The sequence below is a fragment of the Callospermophilus lateralis genome, chromosome 3 (assembly GCF_048772815.1).
Source record: "Callospermophilus lateralis isolate mCalLat2 chromosome 3, mCalLat2.hap1, whole genome shotgun sequence".
Lineage (NCBI taxonomy): Eukaryota > Metazoa > Chordata > Mammalia > Rodentia > Sciuridae > Callospermophilus > Callospermophilus lateralis.
In genome coordinates, this window is record NC_135307.1 from 44338274 (window position 1) to 44347342 (window position 9069).

The 9069-nt window shown below is 35.0% G+C and overlaps 1 protein-coding gene across 2 annotated transcripts in view; it reads left to right on the forward strand.

Annotated features, from left to right (window-relative positions):
* Nucleotides 1-8738, forward strand: part of Akap6 (A-kinase anchoring protein 6) — a 500764-nt gene extending 492026 nt beyond the window's left edge. The window contains exon 14 of one of the 2 annotated variants that reach the window (XM_076850183.2): nt 8650-8738. The gene's annotated coding sequence lies outside the window, so the exon portion shown is untranslated. Of the gene's footprint in view, nt 1-1328; nt 4571-8649 lie in introns of those variants that run through there. The other variant, XM_076850180.2, reaches the window with a different exon arrangement.
* The last annotated feature ends 331 nt before the right edge of the window (nt 8739-9069 follow it).

Below are 9069 nucleotides of genomic sequence, written 5' to 3' on the forward strand. Positions count from 1 at the left end.
CTCTCTCTCTCTCTCTCTCTCTCTCTCTCTCTCTCTCTCTCTCTCTCTCACACACACTCACACACACACACACACACACACACACACACCAGATTTGTGCCTTAGCCAGTTTGGTCTGACTGTTTCCAAGTAGGCCAACTTGAAAGAATTGATTATCCAGAAAGAATTTAAATGCCAGCTTTTAGTAAGACCAGATTTGCCTCACCTAAGGATTCCCTACTCAGTAGCCAATTTCAGATGAGTCATGTCCTCAGCGTTTGAACAATGTACTGTGCTTTCTTGAGTTACTGATTATTTTACTGCACCAAATCGTGTCCCATCTGTTCCTGTCTGTTTGTCTTCCCCTGTTCCTGTTAACTTTTTATCTGTCCCCAACTTCCTGTGGCTTTAGCCAAACCACTTTTTTGTTAAAAGTTTTTCTGGCTCTCATAAAAGTTGTAAGATTGTAGAAAATAGAAGGCAAGAACAAGACAGAATGAGCATGTTAGTTTTAGAGGGGCAGTAAACAACCTAATATCAGACTTTAGAACTTAGTTTAAACTCAGACAAGCAAAAGCCTGCTTTATTTTAGAGCTGGTCCAAGGACTTAAAGTAGACCTAAAGTAACTGCATCCTGTTACCTCCTAAACCTGGAATTTCGATGTTCCTCACATTTGACCTGTTGCTTTTAGCCAATCTGTTCCAATCTGTTGGAACAAATGTGCATCAGCCATCAGATGTACAAAAATAATTGAATCGGTTTCTTTTCTACAATGCTGTTAGTATCTTAAGTTAAATGCATTATAGTTGAGTTAGAAATCCTAATTTTAGCCTTTTATAGGCAAGAGGCTAAAACATTTAGGATTATCACAATGTTATAAATATTTCACCTCTATATAATATTGACATTGTTCAATATCACACATAAAGTCACTGAAGGAAGGGTTAAACCTGAGAGCCCATGCTCTCAGTCTCCAAATCATTGGTAATACTTTGCTGAATCACTTAGTAACTGTGCCTCACATTTTCATACAGATTTGAAGCAATCATGAGTATTTAAAGATGAGTTCACCTGCAAAAGAGTGGATGATCCAGAGAAAAGGTCAAACTTGAGTTTTCTTTTCTTTGAAATCATGTCATTTTTCAAAAACAAATGCATTTCTCACATCTATATCAAAGTGTTTTTTTATAAGTAATGTGAACCTTGGGCTATTAAAATCATTATTTTATTTCACAGCATTATGGGGTAGTCCCCAAATGGCAACCTTCAGTGATTCCACAAAGGGCTTTGTTTTGCAAATGAAAAACATTTCTGAAACCTTCTCTTGTCACTTTCTTCTTTCTTGTAGATAGTCTGGCTGCAACTCAGGGCTGGCCTCATCCTCCCGCCTTGGGCTGATCTCTGGTTCCATCATGTTGTCACTGCCTTTTGTCACATTGACTTTCCCAAGATGAATCTTTCTTCTGAATGCAGTTTGTCCACATGAGCCTTGTGATCTGGATGTGTGCACTGGTTCTCTTTAGGTGATCGTCTTTGAAGTTCAGCAAAGCTGCTTGTTCTCCCATGGATTCCTGTCCCAAGCTACCTCTACCAACCCTCTCTCTCCAGTGAGACTTTTCTGTTTGCCTCCTTCCCTCTCTATCCACTCTTTGAAGTTCTGCAGTTCACCAAATTGATGGTCCATTAAATTCACCGTCTGGAATGACATCCCTGCCAGTACTTGACCAATTTCATGTTTCAATCTGGATTTTTTTTTTAATGATATGATCCTATGTTTATTGAAAGAGGTTTACTCAAAACATCAACATTTGATTTGATTGTAGCATAGAGAAGAAACATTGGTCAAAATTAAGTAATTTTCAAAATTAAGTAATTTTCAAAATTAAGTAATTTTTAAAAGCACCATTCTATTTATTTCATTTTAATAATAATCTATGCAGCACTTCAAGACACAGCTATAACAGTGTTGTATATTACAAACTGGTGATACTCTACTATTCAATTATGTACAACATTTTTTGTTTTTTATGCTTCTTGAGGTGGTAATGAGAAAAAAAAAGTTTTTTAAAAAAGTGTGCCTTGCTGTATTTCTTATACCATTTATTAAAAAGCTGCTTTCATGGTAAAATTATGTTAGTTTGAAAGGAGGAAATAGCAAGGTTAAGATGTGTGAATAATTTCTGTATATATGTATAACCAAGTACAAACATTGATGTATAATGACAGTATAAAATGCTTTCATGTTTGTGATGTCTAGTGATGTGGAAAATATAAGCCTTAAATCCATTAGATTGCATGGTAATTAAAATTGGCATAATAAAAATAGTTTATTGGGGGAAAAGGAAAATTAGTGATCTCTTCTACCTGTGTTCTTTACCAAATTGTTTCATCTGGTTCTGAAAAATATAACATGTAGCAGCTTCCAAAATATCCAGATTGCATAGAAGGCATAAAATTACTTGAATTACAGACTAGACATGAAACCTACACAATTTTCAAAATCTTTCTGGCCACTATAAAGATCTTGAAACAAAAAATGATGAAAGGCCAGTTCCCCTAAACCAATAAAAATGTATACTAATTTTATTTCCACATATCATTAATGGTTTAATGTTGGATTTCAGGATATCTTGTATGTCTAATTTATTTTAAATAATTCTTTCAAGTGGATTTGATAGAAAGATGGCAGAAAAGTATAGAAAATTTGACTATTATTTTTATTTAAACTATAGATTTCAGGTATATTTATTTTGTGTAAAAGAAATCAGCAGAGAAGTATTGCATTTGGTCTTTACTAATGCTTGTTAAATGCAGTTTTTAATTTATTTAATAATTCCTACTAAAGTGCCTGACACACAGTAGGTATTCAATAAAATTTTCTTAAATTGGAATATCAAATTAGGAAACATGAATGACATATCGCTTCATTTTGAGAGAACTACATTAAAACATGTACACAGCTAGAAAAAGATATAATGCAATATAAAATCACACAATATATAATCAATTTATATCATATTTCAGAAAGGGAAAAATGTTATGGGTTCATGTAGTCACAGAAATGACAATCATTCATTTAACTCATAATTCATTAATACCTTTTATCTGCAAGGCACTATTCTAGATTCAGGGAATGCAACTATGAACAAACAAACTAGGCCCTGCCCTGAGGAAGCTTACCTAGGGTAGAGACAAAGTGAACATCCAGACAACATTCAGTAGTTGTCCTGGAGGTGAGGAAGAGAGCAAATAGTGAAAGAGGCACAAGTGAAGACGTAGCAATGAGGGACACAGAGGAAGAAACAGGATAAAGAGAGAGCAGAAAGACAAGAAAATAGTGGAGCTTTATTGCGAGGATAATAGAAGAAAAGACCTATTGGGAGGATTTAATGAAGGGTCTTCTAAAAAGCTAAATCGGAGCTTTTGTGTGAAGTATTCTAGGAGGTAAGGAAACCTTGTAGATTCTTTGGATTTCACCTGATTTTATTTATAATCAGAACTTTATTAGCACTGCACCAAGAACACTACTTATTTGTAATTCTCCCACTTCAATAAATATTTGTATTTTATGTCCACTTTTAATCTTTTCCATACATAATTCTGAGTGAATCATTGTAGGCTTTTGAATAGGTAGTCATTTGTTCCAAAGGGGTGTTAGGCAGACATCTAGTTGCAATATTCAAAAGGATTACAGAGGAAAGAGATTAGAGATAATTGTCTAATTAGGAGGCAGCTATAGTAAATAAGCTAGATTTGAGACATGATAGAGTACACAGGGATAGTGGCCTGGGATGTAGAGAAAGAACAAATCCTAGAGTCTTTGAAATACCTACGAGTATTTTGGACCTCTGTTGGAATATGGTATTATTTTACATTCTGAGAAAACCTAAATTTTCCCTGGGTAGCAACTAATGTCAAGTCTGCATCTATTGATAAAACCTTCAAAGAATGAATTGACCATGGTGTTCTATTTACATGCTCATAAAAGACCTTGAGTTGTTCAAAGTATTTACTAATCATCTGTTTAGTATTAACACCAAATTTTTAGATTGACTTTTAGGCTTATTGAACAATGCCTTTTCTGGTTGGAAGAGATGGAAGAGCCTCAATTTTACATCCTGCATAGATGCTGTCTCCCCAGTTACCCTTACAAACAGCCACACAAATTCTGCCTGTATATCTTCCAGGGACAGTGGTTTGTTATCTGTTAAGGCAAACTGTTTTAGGGATGGGTATGTCTCTTTGTTAGAATGCTCTTTCTTTGGTTGCTAAAGTGTGTACATTCCCCCCTGCCCTGTCTTTAATTTTGCTTACTGGTCCTGGGGCAGCTTAGAGTATCTGCTCCCTATTTCTCATGGCAACCCTGAACATAATTGAGGCCAGTTACTCATTCTCTCCCAACCACTATTCCTTCAACTGCCCTTCAAATGTCATGATTTTTAGATTTATTTCAACCTGACTGAATGTTAACAGACAGAATCCTTGAAATCAAGGAACTGTCTTCATCATCATACATGTAGAAAACTATCTGAACATTTAAGTGCTAAGTTTTCTCTAAAAATATATTCAAGATATATGTTTATTCTATTATTGTAAATTTCAATAAATAAACAAATAAATAAGTGAATAAATAAGAATCCACTATTTCCTTCAGTGGCCCAGTCCAGTGCTGGAGTCATCTTGAATCTTTTCTTTACATTGAACAAATACAACCTGTATCCATATAAAACAGGGTCCCTGTATCCATATAAAACAGGGTCCTCTTCCACTTATTCATCCATTTAGTCATTCAGTCATTCAACCCACACGCTTCAAATGGCTACTTTTATGAGGCTCTGTGTTTGGCAGCAGGTACACAAAGGTAACTAACACATGGTCTCCATCTCCAAAGGGTAAAGACTTTCTTTTGAAAGAGCCTTTCATATCCTTGAGTGAAATGATTATGACTTTTCTCCAAATTAAATGATGACCCCATTTATTTTGTTTCTCATCAAGTTTTTTTTTACATTTTCAAAAATCTGGTGAGCAAGGTAGTATACAAAACCATTTAGATCTGACTTTTAGAAGAAGTACAGTGGTCTTAATTATAGAAAAGAAAGTGTTTTTCAGATTTCTGCATCCTGAGTAAATATGCATTTTAGACAACAACAAGAAAGCAGTCTAAATTTAGAGCTTTGGATAACCTAAGTTTGATGACTTTGTTATGTTTGTCTCATCCAGTTTAGGTTTTATCTGTTCTATAATTTCTTGGAACAAAGTAGGTGAAAATATCAATACAGAATGAAATGACCCAGCTATTTCTTACAAGTAAAATGGCTTTAATGTCCAAATGAAATTGGAATTATCTTGGAATTTTAAAGAATAAGTGATTTTTCAAGTATCATGATTTTTCTATTTCAGATATCATTTGAACCAACTAAATTTACTGCCTTATCTCTTTTTTCTATTTTAATTTTTCCATTTTTTAATCTTGAATAATTTCAAACCTATAGAAAAATTGAAAGACTATTACAATGACATTTGCACACTCATCACTCAGGTTCATTTATTGTTACTATTTGGTAGTAGTATTTACTTCCTTTCTCTTTATCTGCATGCGCGCGCACACACACACACAAATCTGTGAAGACTTCAACATATAACATGAGAACAAGGGCATTTTCCTACAAGTCTACAATTTTATCTTCACATTCAAGAAATATAATATTGATACAATAATATTGTCTGATAATCCATATTGAAATTTCTCCAAATGCCCAAATAATATTCATTTTCAGTTGTTTTAATCCAGGCTCCAAAACAGATCACATATTAAAGGTTTTGTGTCTTCTTAATCTTAAACAATTTAGTCTCAAATTTTATTTTTTTATCTTTCATAAAATTGACATTATTGAAGAGTCCATGCCAGTTTTATGGAATGATGCACAATTTGCATGGAACCTCTTTATTAAACTGAGGATGATTTTTTTTTTTTTTTTTGGTGCTGAGGATTGAACCCAGGGCCTGTGTGCATGCAAGGTAAGCACTCTACCAACTGAGCTATGCCCCCAGCCCCTCAGGATGAACTTTAATGTCAAATATGGTTCCTAGGTGATGATGTGTTCAACTCTTTAATTAGAGTGAATAAACACTGACATTCTTGATGTGTCTCAAAGTTCACAGTTTATTGTTACAACTCATCATGCTCTGTTAGTCCCAGGCAAGGATCAGAAAACTTAGGCCCAAAGGCCAAATCTAGTTCACTAGTATTGTTTTGTTTTGTTTGTACTGGGTATTGAACCCGGGAGCACTCTGCAACTGAGCTACATCCCAGCCCTTTTATTTTTTATTTGAGACAGGGTCTCACTAAATTACCAAGACTGATTCAAAACTTTCAATCCTCCTGCCTCAGTCACTAGGATTATAGACGTGTGCCACCACACCCAGTCTCCTAGTCCCCTGCCTATTTTTCTTTGACATGTGAAGTAAGAATGATTCTTACATTTTTAAGTGGTTAAAAAACTCAAAAGTATATTTCATGGCATGAAAAAATAAAAAGGAATACACATTTTGATGTCTAAAGTTTTATTGGAATAAGGTCACCCATTAGTTTACATAGGGCTGCCTTTACACTGTAACTACAGCATTATGTAGTTGCAACAAAAAACTATATTGTCTGTAAAGCCTAAAATATTTACTGTCTGGCTCATTGCAGAAAGTTTTCTGACCTGGTACATATTGTTCTAATTTCTGACACCATTTTCTTAGAGTTAGATAGATTTCAATTTATAAAGTCAATATAACATAGAAGAACTGGAATAGTTTTTTTTTTTCTTTTCTAGATTTTATTGCATTCTTAGTTCCTATTACTTTAGAAAAATAATGTGCCTTGTTTCATAAACTAAAGATCTCTCCCCATGCATAGTTTAAGGATTTAAATTTAGTTCCTTAACTATAACCATTTTTTTAATTATAGATGGACACAATACCTTTATTTTATTGATTTTTATGTGGAGCTGAGGATCAAACCCAGTGCCTCACATATGCTAGGTAAGTGCTCTACCACTGAGCCACACTCCCAGCTCCTGTAACTGATTGTTTTGATGGGTTAGTCAATTAGATACTAATTAGTTCAATCAAAACCATCAGAAAAAATGATACAACCTAAGTTCATGTCAGTACAGCAAAAATTGGAATCTTTTCTCTGAATGCTCTCCTAAGGCAGGCCAAGGAATTAAACCAAGTCATTTCACAGTCAACTTTTTATGTTTTATTTTTCAACTCCCTAAAAAGTAAAATGATCGAAAGATTGTATATGATATACCTTCATTTCCTGACTGCTGGTCATAAATACAAATCTAAATGTACCAAGGAAATGAGTATTCAACACCGACCTTGCTATGCCCCTAGGTGGAAATTCTTGTTGGATAAAAGATCTTCAATGGAAATGATCCTTTTTTGCTTTTCTCTTGGTTTACCTGTGACAGCACTGCCCCCCTCACTGCTGCATACCTAGCCATACTAAGGCTTTAGCTCCCTCTTTAAAAACAACCACATACCTTCCATATAATAATAATCTTTTAATTTGAGACTTGCCACATATTTGTGTGTCTGGAATAAAATAATAGTGATTTGTGCTGGTCAGGTCCACAATAGGTTTCTTTACCAAAGGCATTTTTGACCAATACTTTGGGACTATTCTGACCCTTGATTAATGGACTCTCACGATAGCAGAAATTATGCAGATTTTATTTGTCCTTGTGTTTTGAAGCAAATCAGTTGCATAATGCAACTTTATCAGGTTCTTTTCCATCACAGTACACAAAACTTGGGAGGTGTTCACATGTGTGAGACTTGTGTTAAATACATTTGGGCTATTATAACAAAAACTTTAGGCAATTTTTAAACAAAGCAAATGTATACGTTAAAGTGTGAAAGCTGAGAAGTCCAAGATCAAAGCAACAGAAGATTTAGTGTCTGGTGAGGGCAGTTCTCTGCTTGATGCCAACTTGCTATGTGCTCCCATGGTTGAAGGGCATTGATGAACAAGCCCCCGCAGGTGTCTTATATGGGTGCTAATAGCATTCATGAGAGCCCCCCTCATGACTTCATCACCCACCAGAGACTCCAACTCTTTACCACAGTGGGGATTAGGTTTCAACATATGAATTTCTGTGAGATACAGACATAGAAGAGACATTTCCAGGCTTTTGTCAAGAATTAATAAGAAATTTCCTGTATGGGCAATCTTAGCTTCCCTCTCTCCTGCTCAAGGAGGGTATCAATGCAGAGGATTGGAATAACATTGCACTAAGGGTAACTTTGAAGCCCATCTAATTCATACTTAAACAACAACAACAAAAAAAGTGAATTCTTCTGGCCAGGCATGGTGGCACATGACTGTAATCCCAGCAGTTTGGGAGGCTGAGGCAGGAGGATTGCAGGTTCAAAGTCAGTCCCAGCAAAAGCAAGGCCCTAAGCAACTCAGTGAGACCCTGTCTTTAAATAAAATACAAAATAGGGCTGGGGATGTGGTTCAGTGGTCGAGTGCCCCTGAGTTCAATCCCTAGTACAAAAAAACAACAACAACAACAAAAAAACACTTTAGCATTTTATTATTGGTTACAAATGTTAAACATCATGTTTGAGAACCATGAATCTGAAGTTTACACTTTCTTGCTTGAAATGAGGTACCCCAAAATATGAGAAAAGGCTCCCAAAGAACAACAGGATCAACTTCATACAACTCCTGTATAGACAGACCCAGATGATCTCCAACTACAAAACACTCAAAGTTTTCTGGTGAGTATGTTCTTCCAAAAAAAAAAAAAAAAAAGTGAATTCAAAAAGCAAATGTAAAATGCCATAGAGTTTCTCCTCATTTACAGTGGAAAAATGGCCAGTCCCAATGATCTGGCCTAGGTAACTTTGCCCTTGTTAACTATAGAGTCAGAACATCAAGATTTTCCAGTATAGACAAAATCATTGTGTTTCTACCATTTAAGCTAACATGCTTATGAACTTTATAGATTGTGCCATTGTTGTTTTGCCTTTCTTTATTTCATTTTATGTGGGAAAGTTTGGCAGAATCTCCAGAGTGAAATTTGGAA